The sequence below is a fragment of the Mustela nivalis genome, assembly GCF_964662115.1.
Source record: "Mustela nivalis genome assembly, chromosome: 6".
NCBI lineage: Eukaryota > Metazoa > Chordata > Mammalia > Carnivora > Mustelidae > Mustela > Mustela nivalis.
The window spans coordinates 73,464,621-73,482,220 of record NC_139025.1 but is presented as its reverse complement, the minus strand read 5'-3'; the positions used below and the strand labels follow the sequence as shown (position 1 = coordinate 73,482,220).

Genomic DNA, 17,600 nt, shown 5'->3' with positions numbered 1-17,600 from the left:
CCTCCTCTCTGCCTTGGGCGCGACTTCCGCCACTCTGCTTTCCAGAGTCGCAGAACCTCGCCCGTGGGTGCCCACCTCCTCCTGGCGCAACTTTCCTGGCTCCCCTTCTCCTGAGCCCTGAAACTTCGCCGGAGAGTGTTTTTAATAAATCTTGCCTTGCACCCACTTTGCCTGGTGTTGTGTTTATCTCGCCGGAAAAAACTTTACATATCTAATACCTGTCTGATCCCTCATTCCACCTGCCTAGGCCTGGGCTACAAGGGAGTACAGGCAGGAAATAGAATTTACTCTACTTATCTGATCTTTACCAATTGAATGCAATTTGAGATAGGAATCACATCTTGTTTTGGTTTATATGCTCTTCATGGTGTTTTGCACATCATAGATATCTGCAAATTTCCAGAATGAAAGCTTGAGCTTAGGGATTCCTGAACATGCAGAATAGATTAAGAGCAGGAAGGTGATATGCTTAGCTAGAGAACCTTGCCAACATAACTCTACTCAAGACCCTAATTTTAGTAAGAGTTAAAACAAAGTTAATTTTAGTTGGTGACAAAAATCTATTCAAAGTGAATATTTATCATCTGAAGAAGAAGAATCATTCTTGTATTCACTGATTTGATCATAGTAATTTTTATTATGTAAAAGACACTATCCCTCAGAGCCTATGTAAGAAAATATCACAGCTGTTTGTTCACAATAAAAAAAGTCCCAATGCCTAAAAATTACATAAGCCGGGAACACTGTTTTGACTTCTTACTATAATACAATCATACCCTGCATAAAGCAAACCCAATCTGCAGAAATATAGAAGCAACAAGCTATGGAAGTGACCCTTCTAAATCTGCTGGGTTTGTTTCATTAGCACAAGTAATTACAAAAGAAACTAAACAAACAAACCAACTGAGACCTTAATTGATATTCTTGAATTCTGTAATAAAATAACATAGCAGCAGACAGCTAAATACTATATGCATGCCTCTGGAATGAAGAGAACCTGGCTAAGAATATTAAATCTCTAAGCCTGGCTTTCTAAAAGAAAATACTGGGGTGCCTTGGCGGTTCAGTTGGTCAAACGTCTGACCCAAAAATATGACACAGGAGTTGGAAAGATCAGACATGTACTTTAAAATAATTATAGTAGGGGTGCCTGGGTGGCTCAGTTGGCTAAATGGTTCAAATCTTGATTTTAGCTCAGGTCATGATCCTAGAGTCCTGGGATCAAGCCTTGTATCTGGCTCCCTATTGCTTGGACAGCCTGCTTCCACCTCTCTACTGCTTGTGCTCTCTTGTGTGTTCACTCTCTCAAATAAATAAATAAAATCTAAAAAAAAAAAAAAAATTTTCTCTCCTGTCCCATCCTCCCATTCATGCTTGTTCTCTCTCTCTCTCTCTCAAAAAACAAGTAGTAAAGTAAAATAAAATAAAATAATTATGGTAAAAATGCCAAAGGATTTAATAGAAAATGTAAACAATACACATGCAATGATGTAGAAATTTAGGAGAGGTTAAAAATATGCATTAAAAAAAGGAAGTGATTAAAATGAGCTAAATAGAAACTTGGCAATAACAGAAGAAAAGATCAGTGAACTTGAAGACAGGTCAATAGAATTATCTCAACTAGAATAAAAGAGGTAAAATGGTATTAATAAATAAATAGAACAAATTTTTGAGATCTGAGGGACATAACAAATGGCCTAACAAGTGTATAATCAAAAATTCCCACAAGGAAGGGAAAGGATGGAGCAAAAAGTATATATTTGAAGAGATAATGGCTGCGAACTCTCACATTTTTTTCAATTAACATATAATGTATTAATTGCATCAGGGGTACAGGTCTATGATTCATCAGTCTTACTCAATTCACAAACCCTCACCATAATGTCAAGAACTTTCACATTTGAAGAAAGCTGTTAATGGACAGATTAAAGAAGGTCAGAGAATCCCAAGTGTGAAAAATACAAAAGGAGACCCATCTAGGCACATCACAGACAAAAATTCTGGAAAACAAAACAAAACAAACAAACCAAAAAAAAACAACTTAAATGAAGATCAGATCTTAAAAAGCAGTCAAAAGAGAAAGATAGACCCATTATCTGCATGTAGGAACAAAGATACAAATGATAATTAACTGGCTACTAAAAACAGTAGAAACAAGAAGACAATAAAACAACATTTTCTTTTCTTTTTTTTTTTTAAGATTTTATTTATTTGACATAGATCACAAGCAAGCAGAGAGGAGGAAGCAGGCTCCCCACTGAGCAGAGAACCCAACGTGGGGCTTGATCCCAGGACCCTGGGATCAGGACCTGAGCCGAAGGCAGAGGCTTTAGCCAACTGAGCCACCCAGGCGCCCCTAAAACAACATTTTCAGAGTGCTGAAAGAATCAAAATATGATCTCCTAGAATTCTCTTATTTGCAAAAATATCCTTTAAAAATAAAGGCAAAATAAATATACTTTCAGAGAGACAAAATCAAGGATTGTTTGTCTCCAGCTGATGTGCAGTCCCAGAGATGTTGTAGGTCTTCATGTTATCATATGGAAATGCAGATTCACAAAAAGAAACAAAAAATATCTGAAAGGGTAGATACCTAAGTAAATTTTTTAAGTTTTTTTTGGTAATTATAATAACTTCACTTACTTTAAAAAGCTACTATTTCTGGGGTGCTTCCGTGACTCAGTTGGTTGAGCATTAGACTCTTGATTTTGGTTCGGGTCATGATCTCAGAGTCGTAGATCAAGCCCCATGTGGGGCTCTACACTGGGCATGTAACCTACTTATGATTCTTTCTCCCTTTCCCTCCACCTCTCCCCAACGCCAATTCACTTTCTCTCTTACTCTCTTTCTCTCTCTCTCTCTCAAAAAAAGAAAACAAAACAAAACAAAACAAAACTGTTTCTTTAAAACAACATAAAAACAATGTGTTGTGGTCTTACAGCATATTCAGATGCAGCAAGAACACATTTTCTTCATAAGGAGAAATAATTTTATTTAAAAACAAGCTAGGACAAATTAAGATGTTTGTTTTCATCTCAAGAGTGCTACTCCTAAAACTTGCACAAAACAGCAGAGAATATCTTTGAGACCTCAGAGCAGGCAGCGATTTCTTGGCAAGTACAAAATACACTAACCATAAAAGAAAGTCTGAGAAGTAGGACATGAGCAAAATTTAAAATTTCTACTCATCAAACAACAATAGTAAGAAAATCAATAAGCTATCTAAAGTCTAGACAGAAGTGATGAGGGAGCAGGAGGCTGGTTGAGGACAAAGCAAAAGCTGGCACCTTGCACCCCATCTCCACGCGCTCCCCTTGGTAATATGTGTAACACTCCTCAGGCACCCCTGACCACCATAAATGAGAAACAAATAGTTAACTTGCAGAGATCACAATCCAGCAAGACAGGAATCTCCCAACTATCTTGATGTTAATGGCTTGCTAAAAGACTGCCTTGGTCTCTCGGCACCATCCAGGCCCTCCTTAGCATATGAAAACTCCGTTGAAACCTCCCTTCCCCTCACCTTCCCCCAACCGCAGGGTACATAACCTGCCATCCCTCACAACCCGGAGCAGCAGCTCTTCCTGCCCACAGGTCCTGTCCCCGTGCTTTAATAAACCACCATTTTGCACCAAAGATGTCTCAAGAATTCTTTCTTAGTCATCGGCTCCAGACCTCAGCCCACCGAACCTCAGTTCTAGGCTCTAGAACTTCATCAGAAGTATTCCAGAAAGAAGTATTTGGAAAACAATTATTTCCAGAATATAAAAAGAACCCTCATAAATCAACAATAAAAAGATAACACAATAATAAAATACAAAAAGAGGATTACTAGTAAGTAATAGCTCAACACTATTAATCATTAGGGAGATTCTGATTAAATTCATATGCAGATACTATTTGCCCCCCACACACACACACACTAAAAGGCCTAAAAACAAACCATAGGACAACTTCAAATATTGGCAAAATCATGGAGCAGCTGGACTTTCCATGTACTCCTGGTAGAAGGGAAGTTGGTACCATCACTTTGGGGAACAGCTATGGCCCAAAAAGTCCTCAAATAGATATTTACTGAAGAGAAGTGAAAACACAGCCCAACAAATGACCCATACAAAAATGTTTGTTGTGGGCTTATTCAGATTTGCCACAAACGGGAAACCCCAACCTAAATGTCCATCAACAGAAGAATAGGTAAACAATTAATGGTATGTAAGGAATCTTACTCTGCAGTAGAAAAGAATGAACCACTGACTGATACACACAAAAATAGGATGGATTGCTAAAATCTATAGTAACTGACAGAAGCCAGGTCCTTCCTTCCAAATGCTGTATGATTCCATTTAGATGAAATTCAAGAACAGAAAAAAAAAAAAACGAAGCTTGATTGAAAGTAGAAAGGCGGTGTCCTCCAGGGAGGACAGTTTGACCAGAGAAGGTCACAAGGGGACTTCCTGGGGTTAAGTAAATGTTTTCAATTTTGTTTGGGTGGTGATTACATGGGTATATAAAATTCTCAGACTCATTGAAATGAGCATATAGACACTGTGCATTGTTTTGTAAAGAAGTTATATTTCAATAAAAAGAACCAATATACGGGCGCCTGGGTGGCTTAGTGGGTTAAGCCTCTGCCTTGGGCTCAGGTCATGATCTCAGGGTCCTGGGATGGAGCCCCACATTAGCCTCTCTGCTCGGCAGGGAGCCTGCTTTTCCCTCTCTCTCTTTGCCTGCCTCTCTACCTACTTGTGATCTCTGTCTGTTAAATAAACAAATAAAATCTTTTAAAAAAGAACCAAGATAAATAAAATAACCCATACATGGAGAAGTGTGCACCTGAATAATTACAGAGCGGGGTGAATTGTCACATACTGGAAACACCCAAGTAACCAGCACCAATATGGAAAAACAGGACATTACCCACGTACCAGGCCACTTCTGTACCTTCCCCCTGTCTCTACCACCCTCGGTAAGCACTATCCTGACATCATTTGAACAGAATAGTTTTCTCTGCTTTTGTACTCTGTGCAAACAGAATCAATTAGCATGTACTCTCATAGCTGGCTTCTTTCATATAATCTTACCTTTGTGAGATTTATTCCTATAATTAACTGTAGCTGCCGAGGTCTTTATTCTGAGAGCTGTATTCCATTTTGTATAATCATCTCATTTGTATATATTTAGCCTTTCAGCATAGTCTTTGTCGCTTCCTAGTCTTGGGTGGTTGTCAAAAAGGTTGGGAGTATGCTGTAATCACAACAGACAGACCACAGCTGTTCTGTAACAATTAAAAAATATAAATAAATTTCTGCAACACCTACAGAACATTGGACAAATTAATTTTCTCTGTACACATTTTATTTTACTGTGGTTCACTTTTGTTTATTGAGGTATAATTTTTTTCTGCAATAAAATGCATAGATCAGTCTGGTGTGTCTCGAGAGTTATATATATCCAAGGAACAAAACAATATATAAAATATTTCCTTCACCTCAGAAGTCCCCTTGTGCCTCCCTCCAGTCAAACCTCTCCTCTTGGAGATAACTATTTTCTGATAGTTGGACCATCCTGGACTCCTAAAAAACTCTTTTCTCACAATATAACATGGATGTTAGATGTCACTAAATTGATATATTCTCTTCAGGAAGAGAAAATAAATAGGTGATTAAAAGCTGCAGTTGACTGAGTCCCAGTCATAAACCAGCACATTGATGCCAAGCAAATCAGACACAGACTTCCTCGCTATGAAAATAGGAAGCTATTGAGCTACTGTTTCTAGTGAAACTTCTGAGCCACAGCTGCTGCTGCAGAAAGCTGAAGAGATATTTGCAATTTTTGAGTGGCTACATTTTTGATATAAGAAAATAAGAATGCATAGTCTGGTGAATTTGACCTTGTTTCAACTGTAGGGTGCAATATTCAAAAGCAAGATTTTTCTAACACTCTTACTATTGGTTGCTGTTAGACACGTGCTGCTGGTCACATTTTGTCAATCACAAAACTTGCTGTGATAGCATTAAAAAGACAAGGAACTTTATCCAGTGGAAATTTCCTCAGAACCCATGCCTTGGAGTGCATGAAGAAAAGTTATGACAATTGAGGGTGAATAGTTTTCGCTTCTTGTCTGGAAGAAATTTCTGTGAGTATATTTTATTGTAGACTTTGGCTGGAGATAAAAAAAAAAAAAGAAAGCATACACTGTACAAAAAGATGGATGACTACTTGTCCTTAGAAGTCACCATAATCATAAGTAATTGTATTTCTTTTGGAAACTTACCAGTCCATCATAGATGCACTGGCTAAAGATGGCAAATGGTTGCATCCTTAATATCCTACAATTCAACTTAATTCATATACATGTCCAGATATAATGGTTGCGAATTAAATTACAAAAAGACTAAATAAACAAGTTAGACTCCATCCCCACCATGTAAACAAGCCACACATGACACAAGCCCACGGGTATTTCCTGTTGTGGCACAGAAGTTTCTTACAGCTCAGTAACAGTGTGTGCACCCTGTGAGGCACAGGGCAGGCATTTAGATCTGAATTTGAGGCAGAGCACAGCACATTTCACTCAGAGGAAGTGCTCCAACATGCTACTCCTTAGCCTGCTGAGAGCAGTGATAGCCTCCCTCTGCCTTGGTAAGGCTAGTAAGGATGGCCACAGACATAGATTCAAGCTCCTCTGAGTCCTGAGTCCGGGGCTAGAGGCAGGTGGGGTTATTATTATCTGGTGGGGTATAGGAAGGGAAATAATGGTCAGGGAAATCAGAACTCTCAGTCCTACATGAGTTCCTTAAAACCCTAGAGATACTACCAGAGGAATCAGCCTCATTCTCTCTCTTTTCTTTTTGCAGGATCCAGCATGGCACAGAATGTAACTCAAGCCCAGCCTGCCATCTCTACACTGGAGAATGAGACTGTGACCCTGGATTGTGTATTCGAAGCTAGTGGATCGACTTATTATTTATTCTGGTACAAACAACTACCAAGTGGGGAAATGATTTTCCTTATTCTTCAGGAGTCATACATGGAGCAGAATGCAACAGAGGGTCGGTATTCTCTGAACTTCCAGAAATCAGACCATTCCATCAGCCTCACCATCAGAGCATTACAGCTTGCGGACTCAGCAGTGTATTTCTGTGCTCTGAGAGACACCACAGTGATGCAGCACCAGAGGGAGCCCCACAAAAACCTCAGATCTCCACAGGAGGTATCCCCCAGCTCTGAACACCTGGGGAGTGGCGAGTGGAAGGAAGAAGCAGGGGCTGCACTTAATGGGGGTGGGGATTCTGAGGTGGATGCTTCACTGGAAGGAAAATACTATTTCTCTGGCTCAGAAAGCATATGGAACAGTGTCATTCAACAAAAGCATCTTTATCTTCAATTCTTTACCTTGCAGTAGATCATTTAGCAACAGATTAAAAGGAATTTGTTGGTGATGATTACATTAAAATGGAAGACCCCAAATCTAAATGGTTTCCTTGTTTCAATCCGTAGTGCCAAACGCAGTCATATGGTGCCTAAATCTGTCTTGGGGTTGGAAAGGGGGTCTCTAGGAGGCTTCATTTGAAGGATCCAATGTCTTCCACAACCTAAAGCTAAATGTGCTTCTCTGTCATGGATATACTTGTGCTCTGCAGAACGTCCCCTCCTTATGCCCTCTTCTGGTCACTAACTGCTCTTCCAGAGAAACCACAATCCCATAGATAGATTCATTTTGCCTGGTTTTGAACTTTATATAAATAAAAGACTCAAGTTTGTGTTTTTTCTATCCCATCTGGATTCTTCTCTTAGTACTCTATTTCTGAGATTCAGCCATACTGTGTATAGTCTAGTTTTTTTGGTTTTGTTTTGTTTTTGTTTTTGTTTTTGTTTTAATCACCGTGTGATTACATTACAGGTTAGCCATCTGCTTAAATGGTTATTTGGATTTTTCTAGTCCTTGGCTATTACGAGTAGTGTAGCATGAATATTCTTATAGTGTTCTTTGGTGAACATAATTACATACTGCTTTTGGGCATATATGTTGGAATTTCTGGATGATTCCTATAACTGTAGGCTCCACAGAGTAAGGAAGACTGCATGTATTACATGTACAGAATACTTGGCACATAGTGGCTCCATATTAAGTATTTGTTGTTTGACGAAGAATAAATTGATAACATCAACAGATAATGAGTTTCTAGACTTGGGATGCATATGATAAGTATGGGTTAATTATTTCTTGTATTTGTCCATTTCTATGACCATGAGAACACTCCTTCTGTTTGCCATAAATTCCCTTTCTTTTCCTACAGATTTTTCTCACATGACACTGTTTTCCAGGTTTGCAATTTAGATGGTCTCTAATTGTTAGCATAGATGCGGGCATCTTCATCACCTGAGTGAGGATATAGAAAGGCATATATCTTTTTCAGTTTCTTGTGGCCTAGATGCCTCTTATATATGTGTGTGGATTCTTCTTGGTTTAGGCTAGTGTTTTATCCCTTCTCTGGTTTGATCTCCTGGGTTTTTATCTTAGGATTTGAACCTTTATATTTACTGTGGCTGGAAATAGGAGTCCTATAAAACTAGGGGTGATGATGGCAGGGGGTGTGTGGTCTAGGCTGAAAGAAAATCACAGCTAACTCAGTTCTCTCTGTGTCCCCATATTTTTCAATTTCATCCTGATTTCTGGACCATAAATGAAATGACCTTTATACTACAGGTGTTCTCCACACAATAGATAGTGTCCTTGTATATAATTGTATTGTCTCAAACTGTCTATTGCCCTTTGTCTTTACTCTTGCCATCGTGTGTTCTACTTCACTGTATATTTTTTCTTTCAAGTCTAGTGACCTAGTTGATTTACTTAGCTTTTGGGTAGACATTTCTGTTATTGGATGTCTTAATCTAAGACTTAAGGAAATGAGCTTGTTTTTCTAATTTCCTGATGCTGATTCCAAGTGCTGAATTATTTCAATCAAAAATACTTTAAAGCTCCTAGATTCTTAGCCATTAATAAAACTTTTAAGATAAAATTTAAAAGTTTATATTAAGGGCTAATAAAACTATTAAGCCCTTAATAAAACTATTATCCTCAAGTGTAATACTGGTCTTTTCAAAATCCTCTCATGAGAGCAAAATCATCCCTGTCCCTGAGATAATAGGAAGAAAACATCACCACATCCTGGAGGAACTGAGATATTTGGTCTTGGAAATGTGTCTGTGGAAAAAGGTAGATAAAAGAATGTGGTTTTAGTGAAAAGTAATAACAAGAAGAGAATATTCTTTTCTTCAAGAAACATGTGCCCAATTATCAGAAAAGAAGTTAAAGACAAGGAAGGAGATTCCCACTTTTAGTTCAGGTTAAAGTTCAGACTTAAAGATGATAGATGGGTATTTTTCTCAGAGAATTTCAAAATTAAAAAAAAATGTGAATGTTAGGCAATATTACGGTTACCCTTTGTCATGTGACCACTTAGCAAACTTATACTAGAAAACATTTGAGAGCCTGATGAGGTGAGAAAAGTTTGATTTAGGAATCATATTTTTAAATTTACCTTTTAGGTAGAGAAATCATGGTAAGTATAAAAAAAATTGCAAGCTCACTCCTCTGTGAGAAGTCTTCAACTTACTTTTTGGGTATGCTGCTTTAAGCTAGTTACATGATCAGAGCAAATTGGCAAAGCTCCAGACAAAGATAAGGGCACATTCCTCTTTTTAAAAGAATCTTTTAAAAATTATAAAAAGTTAACTCAAAATGGATCATGGACTTAAATGCAAAACATAAAACTATGAAACTTTTGGAAGAAAACATAGGAGAAATTCTTCAAGATTTGGAGCTAGATATAATACTAAAGTTCTAAGATTTGACACTAAAAGTACCACACATACACATACTTAACTACATCAAAATTAAAAACTTTTCCTCTGCAAAAGATCCTGTAAAGAAGATGAAAAGATAAGCTACAAATGGGGGGGGGGATGGTAAACATTTACACACCATGTAAAGTTGTAAGGCATAGGGCTTATATCTAGAATATAAAAAGAATCCTTACATCTCAACAGTAAAAAACAAATAAACAATTAGAAAATAGACAAAAGAGTTGAATAGATATTTCACCAAAGAGGATATAAAGATTGCTAATAAGGAAATGAAAAGATGTTCAACATGATTAGCCATCAGACCAATGCAAATTACACCAACAATGAAATAGCACTATGCACCTACAACAGTGGCTAAATTTTTTTAAAAAATAGTGATAACACCAAATACTGGCAAACATGTGGAGAAACTGGATCATTTATAAATTGCTGGTGGGAATGTAAAATGATAAGGTACTCTGGAAAATAGTTTCATAGTTTCTTAAAAACTAAGTATGTCCTACTATATGATCTAACAATTGCACACTTGGGTACTCATCCTAGAGAAATGAAAGCTTATATCCACATAAAAACATAGACATGAATATTCACAACCGCTTTATTCATAACAACCAAAATTTGGAAACAACCCAAATGTCCTTCAGTGGGTGACTGATTAAGCAAGCTGTGGCATATCCATACCATGGAATACTACTCAGAAATAAAAAGTAACCAACAGGTTGGATATACCCAATATCTTGGATAGATCTCACACTTTTATTACTCATGTGGAGTGAAAAAAAAATCTCAAGAAGTTATGACTATGCAAGCCTATTTATACAACATTATTGAAACAAAATGGTAGAGATGAAGAACAAACAGATTAGTGATTGTCAGAGCTTAAGAGTGACATGTCAGATGTCATGCTACAAAGGGGATAGCATGAAGAAGACTTGGGGTAGAAAATCGTGCATCTTGATTGTGGCAGAGGATCTATACATATAATACACATGAATTTATCTATCTGTATATGTATAAAATTACACAGAACTACACATACACACATACAGTCAAATGAGTGAATGCAACACTGTGGAAACCTAAATAAGCTCTGTGGATTGTACTGACATTAATTTCCTGGTTTAGATATCACTGGAGCAGACTCGGTGAAGAGTACGTGTGACCTCCGTGTAGGTTTTTTGAAGCTTCCGTGAATCTATAACCATTTAAAATTCAAGATATTTTTAAAAATTTCTATGTTATTCATTCATTCATTCATTCATTGCGAGCACACAAACAGGGGGAGGGTCAGAGGGAGAGGAACAGTCTCAAGCAGACTTCCTGCTGAGCACAGTGCCCGATGAGGGGCTCCATCCCATGGCCCTAAGATCATGACCCGAGCCAAAGCCAAGAGTTGGATCCTTAACCAACTGAGCCATACAGGAAGCCCCCCAAATTTAAAATGTTTTCTAAAAATTTAACAAAATTTCCATCAAACTCACAGTTGTGAATTAACTTCTCTGGCTCTATTACACATCACATATTCAGCTCCCCGGTTCTTGTCATTCCTGTCCTCCACAGAGCTCCTGCTCTAATTTTGCAGTCATCTTTTCTTTTTTTTTTTTTTTTAATATTTTATTTATTTATTTGAGAGAGAGACAGTGAGAGAGAACATGAGCTAGGAGAAGGTCAGAGAGAGAAGCAGACTCCCCGTGGAGCTGGGAGACCGATGCGGGACTCGATCCCGGGACTCCGGGATCATGACCTGAGCCGAAGGCAGTCGTCCAACCAACTGAGCCACCCAGGCGTCCCTCATCTTTTCTTTTTCTGGGGCACACATATTCAGTGACAGAGAAAAACTGCCTTTAAATATGATTTGTACAAGTCAGAGTTTGCTAAGTCTGACTAGAATAAATCATATAAGTCAATGATAAATTGTATACAGGTTAGTGCAGTGACTTTTAGATCACTAAGAAATTATCTAACTCTCAAATAAAAAGCCAAAAAAACAATGAGCGTTGTACTGTTAGTACTACACATTCTGTGAAGCTCATATTTTCTGGTTACTGAGTGAGAGGACAACGGATGGAGTGACATCAAAGCAGTGCATCAGAGAGTTGATTTTTTTTTCTGGGGTGCAAAGTATGCCATTTGGACAAGTCTGAAGAGAACTCATACAAATGGTGATTAATGCAACAAGATAATGCATATTCAATGACAAAATACAATGGCATGTCATAGAATCAAACAATTAGACAATACTTGTTTTGCCACAGATAGCCTAGCTTAGTGTTACTAATTTCAATATTAGTATTGAAATATTAGTTACCCTCTAAATTCAATAGCTCTTGTTTTTTGTAGTAATGTGATACTGTCTAGAACATGATTACTTTGAAATTTTTACCATATTTACTTAAAAACAGACATGCTGCTTCTAAAACTCAAGTGAAAACAAAATGTGCAGAAAATCAGAATCAAGTTTGAAACAGAAGAATGATGGGGATGGAGTAGACCCAAAACTCTATCAACCATCAAATATTATAAAGCTGGAATAATTAAAAATAATTAGTACTAGCAAATGTAGAACTAGAGAGACTATGGAAGAGAAAAGAGAAGACAAAAATAGAAACAAATTATGAATAGGAAATTACTATAACACAAAGTACTGCTTATCAGGGAGAAAACAATGAAGGAGCAGATAATGTTGGGGCAGTGAACTAGCCACTTGAGAAAAATTGGCCCCAAACCTACTCCTTAGATCAAAGTAATTCCATGTGGTAGACTAAAAATACTAAATTTTAAACATAATAGGAAATTTCAGGACTCTTTAAAAACAATCTTAGCAAGAATAAGGACTTTCTAAGCATGACTCAAATTTCAAACTTCAGGCAGAATGAACAACAAATATTAATAATAAATAAGAGCACATCAAAGCAAACATTTCTACATGGCAAAAACTTCATCAAAAGCCAAAATCAAGTGCCAAAATGGAATAAAAGGATTCAAAACCAGAGAAAATATAACTTACTATATAAAGAGCTTTTTAAAATCAATAGGTACATTAACCCTCCAAAAGAAAATTGCAGCAATAATAGCTACACTTAATCAGGTATATTTACTATGTCCTAGCCATTATTCTAATTGCATATAACTATATAAATATATACGTAATCTATCCGTCAATACATATTTCAAATGATACAGCAATTCTAGAAGGTATGTACTAATCTTTCTCCACTATTCAGAAAAGCAGGAAAAAGGAGGCTCCCCACTAAGCAGGGAGCCCAACACGGGACTTTATCCCAGGACCCCGGGATCATGACTAGAGCTGAAGGCAGATGCCTTCACCCAGCTGCCCCAGTAACACTTACTTTTACCATATATCATTTACTTATGTAAAATGTTTGTGATTTGCATGGATAATAGTTACCCTCCCCCAACACAGTGGTGACCTTCTGTCTCCTTTGAGATCTAGAAGTGGAGAGGTCTTTTTTCCCCTCTGTTATGCTCTTCCCTCCCTTCTATAAAACTCTCAAGTTTGTGACCCTGAGTTTTGGTCACAGTTGGTCCCTAGAGCCAGGCATAAAATTATTTGAAGAAATGGATTTCTTATATTCCCTATCTCTAATCAGTGAGGTTTCCAGACATTGCCACACCCTATTTGATTTCCCTCTTTTTGAACTCAGGTCCTTTTAAGTGTAAGTTTCTGCTAAGATTCTTGTGTATTATATGAAGAAACACAATCCATTACACCTACACTTGGGTCCAACTCTTTTATAAACTCTGGTAGCAGTTTAAAGGCTATTCAAGGAACAATGAAGTAACTAAAAGTGTAAATAAGAGAAGGCTTTTCTGACTCTTTGAACCTCATAGACACTATGCTCCCCCAAAGCAAAATGTCCTTCCCTCAATCTTTTCTTTGTGGGCTGCATGGAGTGGGTGCTGTGAGATTGTGTTGTTGACCAGGAGGTGGCAGTGGTTCCATTCCTCTCCTTCCTTGATTCTTTAAACATCAAAAGCATGAAAGTTACTCTTGATTGGCTGAGTCACTAAGAGAAAGGCTCTCTCCCGACTGTCAGAGAACAAGAGCCAAGCCCCAGAGACAGCGCCTCAGAGAAGATTTGGAATCATTACAAATTGTACCAAGACTCAGACGTCAGGATGGAGAATATGCTGGAATGTGCATTCATAGTTTTGTGGCTTCAGCTTGGCTGTAAGTTGGCGATTAAGAGAGCCACCAAGGACACATTTATCCAAAGCTGGGGAGAAGAGATAGGGGTTCCGTGTCCACTCACCGCTGGGTTTTTTCAAAAATGTTGTACTAAAGGCTTTCTATCATTTCTGATTTTGTTTTCCTGAACAGGGGTGACTGGAGAAGACCGGGTGGAGCAGAGTCCTCAGACCCTGAGACTTCAGGAGGGAGACCGTGTCCACCTCAACTGCAGCTACACGGTCAGCGCCTTTAACGGGCTACAGTGGTATAGGCAGGATCCCGGGCAAGGCCCAGAATTCCTCTTTGTCCTATATGCAGTTGGTGATGAGAAACAGAAAGAAAGACTAAGAGCCACACTATTAAAGGAGGGAAGTTCTCTGCACATCGAAGCTTCTAAACCTGAAGACTCAGCCACTTACTTCTGTGCCGTGAAGACACAGTACTCCCAGGCAGCCTGGGAGCTGTACCAAAACCCTGCAGTTGCACTCTGGAATAAGGGCATCTCTGCTGTTCCTCTTCCTCAAGGAAGTACTTAGCATTCAGAGCCTCTTTCCAAGTGGTCCTGTGGAGAAAGAAGTCTTGTGACACAGCTTAGATGGCATGGATTACTGTTCCTTCTGTTCTGGTCTTTAGGATAGTTCCTTTGTGTGTTCTGTATCAGTCTGCTCTTTGAAACAGCTCAGGGCTTTCCTCACCTGAATACAGAAGGGATAGCTGTGCAATGGACAGCCTTGGTTTCTTGCTTTGGGTCACTTGAAAAGAGACTGACCAGAAATACACACTCTTCCCAGAAGTTTTTTTTTTTTTTCTTTTTTCTTTTTTTTTTAAGTGCTTTATATTCTCTTACAATAATCTGGTCACATCTTTATTAAATGAATCTTTCCCATTTTAATACAGTCTTCTCGAAGCCCACATCTTCACCAGCCATATTTCTACATTTCTCTTCTCCTTAATCACCAAATTAATGGAAGGAATTTTCCGTACTCACTGTGTCCATTTCCTCAACCCCCATTCTTCACCCCTGCCAGAATCTGGCCTCTGTTAGTATCAGTCCAACAAAATCTTTAGCCTTCACTCCCATGACTTTGGTGTTGTTGAAACCGATGGATTGATGTTTTATCCAGTCCTCATTCTGTCTGAAATTCACAGCAGTCTCTCTTCCTTTCTTTTTAAATATCTTTCTTTTCTTCTCTTTTCTTTTTTTTAACCACAATCATACTTCATATATTTACAAAATCAAATAGCACCCCTTTTTGGTCCCCACTCCTCCACATACTTCAGTCCTCCCTCCCTGGTGGAAATGCTTTTAATTCTCAGGTGGTGGCAGTGATATTCATTTCAATATTTTTAAATGCTGTTTCTTTGGGGCACCTGGATGGTTCAGTCAGTTAAGCATCCGACTTGGTTCAGGCTCAGGTCATGGTCTCAGGGTTCTGAGATGAGTCCCAGATGGGGCTCTCTGCTCAGCAGAGAGGCTGCTTCCCCCCTCTCTCTCTCTCCCTCTACCCCTTCCCCCATTCATGCACATTCTTGGTCTCCCTCTCTCACATAAATAAATAAATCTTTTAAAAAAAAAATAAAATTTTCTGTTTCTTGTTTTTTTCCCTCTTTTTTTTTGTAATTGAGTTACAACACGTATAACCAAGTGCACAAAACTTAAAACCTACAGCTCAACAAACCTTTACACTTCTTTATAGCTATGTAATACCATCCGGATCTGCAGAGTGAATATACCTGTTGCTCCAGAAGATTTTCACATGCCCCTTCCAATTCAATAGCCCTTCTTTCCACTCTCCACCCTGAATAACCACTGTTCTGACTTCTGTAATCCATTCTGGAACTTCACTGCCTAGAATTGTGCAGGATGGTGCAGTATGTATTCTCATATCTGGTTTCTTTCACTCAGCATAGTTATCTTTGCAATTCATTGATTCTGCCCTGTGTATCAGTTGTTTACTCTTCCTTATTGATGTGTAGAGTTTCTTTGTATGAATAAACAACAATTTACTTCTCCATTCTCCTTGAAATAGACGTTTGGGTTATTTGGATTGTTTACAGTTTGGTGCCATTATGAAAAAGTCTGTGTTTTGGTGGACAGATAAACTCATTATTTTTGGATAATTCCACTAGAATGGACTTACTGGGTCAGAGAGTAGGATATATTTAACTCTAGAGCCAGCTGATAAACATTCTTCCCAAAGCATTGAACCAATGCATGAGAGTTCCACTTACTCCATATTCTCACCAAAAATTGATATGAGTTTTCATTTGTTTTTAATTTAAGCCATTCTGGTGATGTATAGTGGTATCCATAAAATTGTGGATTTAATTTTATTTTCCTGAGGAATATTGATGCTGAGCACCTTTTATACGCTCATTGGCCATCTGGATATTCTTTTGTGGCCAGTATGTGTTTCAAGTTTTTGCCCATTTGTATGTTTATTATCCACATGCATACATTCTTTATATTTTCTGGCTATGGACTCATGTTAAAATTCTGTACTGTGAATTCCTTCCTAATCCACTGTTTGGCTGTTCACTTTCACAATGATATCCTTCAATATACAGATATCCCTAATTTTAATAAAGCACAGCTAGTCCTTTTTTCCCCATATCGGTTAATATTGTGTGTGTGTGTGTGTTCTATTGAAAAATCTTTGCCTACTTCAAGGCATGGACATGTTTTTTCATTTAGGTCCATATTCCACCTCACACCAGTATTTGTGATAATATGCAATAGGTGTCAAGGTTCCAGTTGCTTCGTAACCATTAAGAGAAAAGATCATCCTTTCTCTCCTAGAATTGCAGTGGCATTTGTGTCACATATCATGGACCTTACATATGTAGGTCTCTTCTTGCACTATCTTCATTCCATCTATAGAACAAAGTGTTTATTAATATAGTCTATAAAATTTGAAACTCATTGTGTTTTTCCTTCATCTTTGTTCTTCTCCAAATTATTTTATCCATTCTAGGTCCTTTGCAATTCCACACAAATTTTAGAATCGATTCCTAAATTCTAAACCTTTTTCAATTTTCACAAAATTTCTGTTGCAATTTTGATTGGTTTTGCATTAAATCTATGAGATCATTTTGGGGAGAATTGATATCTTAGCCACACTGAGTTTTATGTTGTAAATTTAGACTATCAATTTATTTAGGTCACCTTCTATTTCTCTAAGCAATATTTTTTTGTTTCTTTTTTATTTAAATTTAACTAATTAACATGTAGTATATTATTAGTTTCAGAGGTAGAGTTCAGTGATTCATCAGTTCCATAAGATGCACAGTGCTCATTCCATCAGGAAATGGTTTTAATTTTTAAGATAGTGATCATACACTTCTTATGTCAGATTTACACCCATGGATAGAGATCTCAAGCAATTTTTTAAAATGTTATTTTCCAACTGTTGCTTATGTATAGAAATACAGCTGGTTTTTATATTGACCTTGTGTTCACTGAACTTGCTAAATTTAGTAGTTAATTCTAACTGTTTGTGAATTTGTTTGGATTTCCTACCTCCATAATGATGCTACT

General features: G+C 37.7%; 2 long non-coding RNA genes across 2 annotated transcripts in view; one reads left to right on the top strand and one right to left on the bottom strand.

Moving 5' to 3' along the window:
- Window positions 1–17,600, bottom strand: part of LOC309866788 — a 489,301-nt gene that overhangs the window by 103,120 nt on the left and 368,581 nt on the right. The gene's annotated exons all lie outside the window — the stretch shown is intronic.
- LOC309866783 lies at window positions 6,500–7,456 on the top strand. Its single transcript, XR_014312799.1, has 2 exons — window positions 6,500–6,642; window positions 6,858–7,456. It is a non-coding gene; the product is annotated as an uncharacterized lncRNA (long non-coding RNA).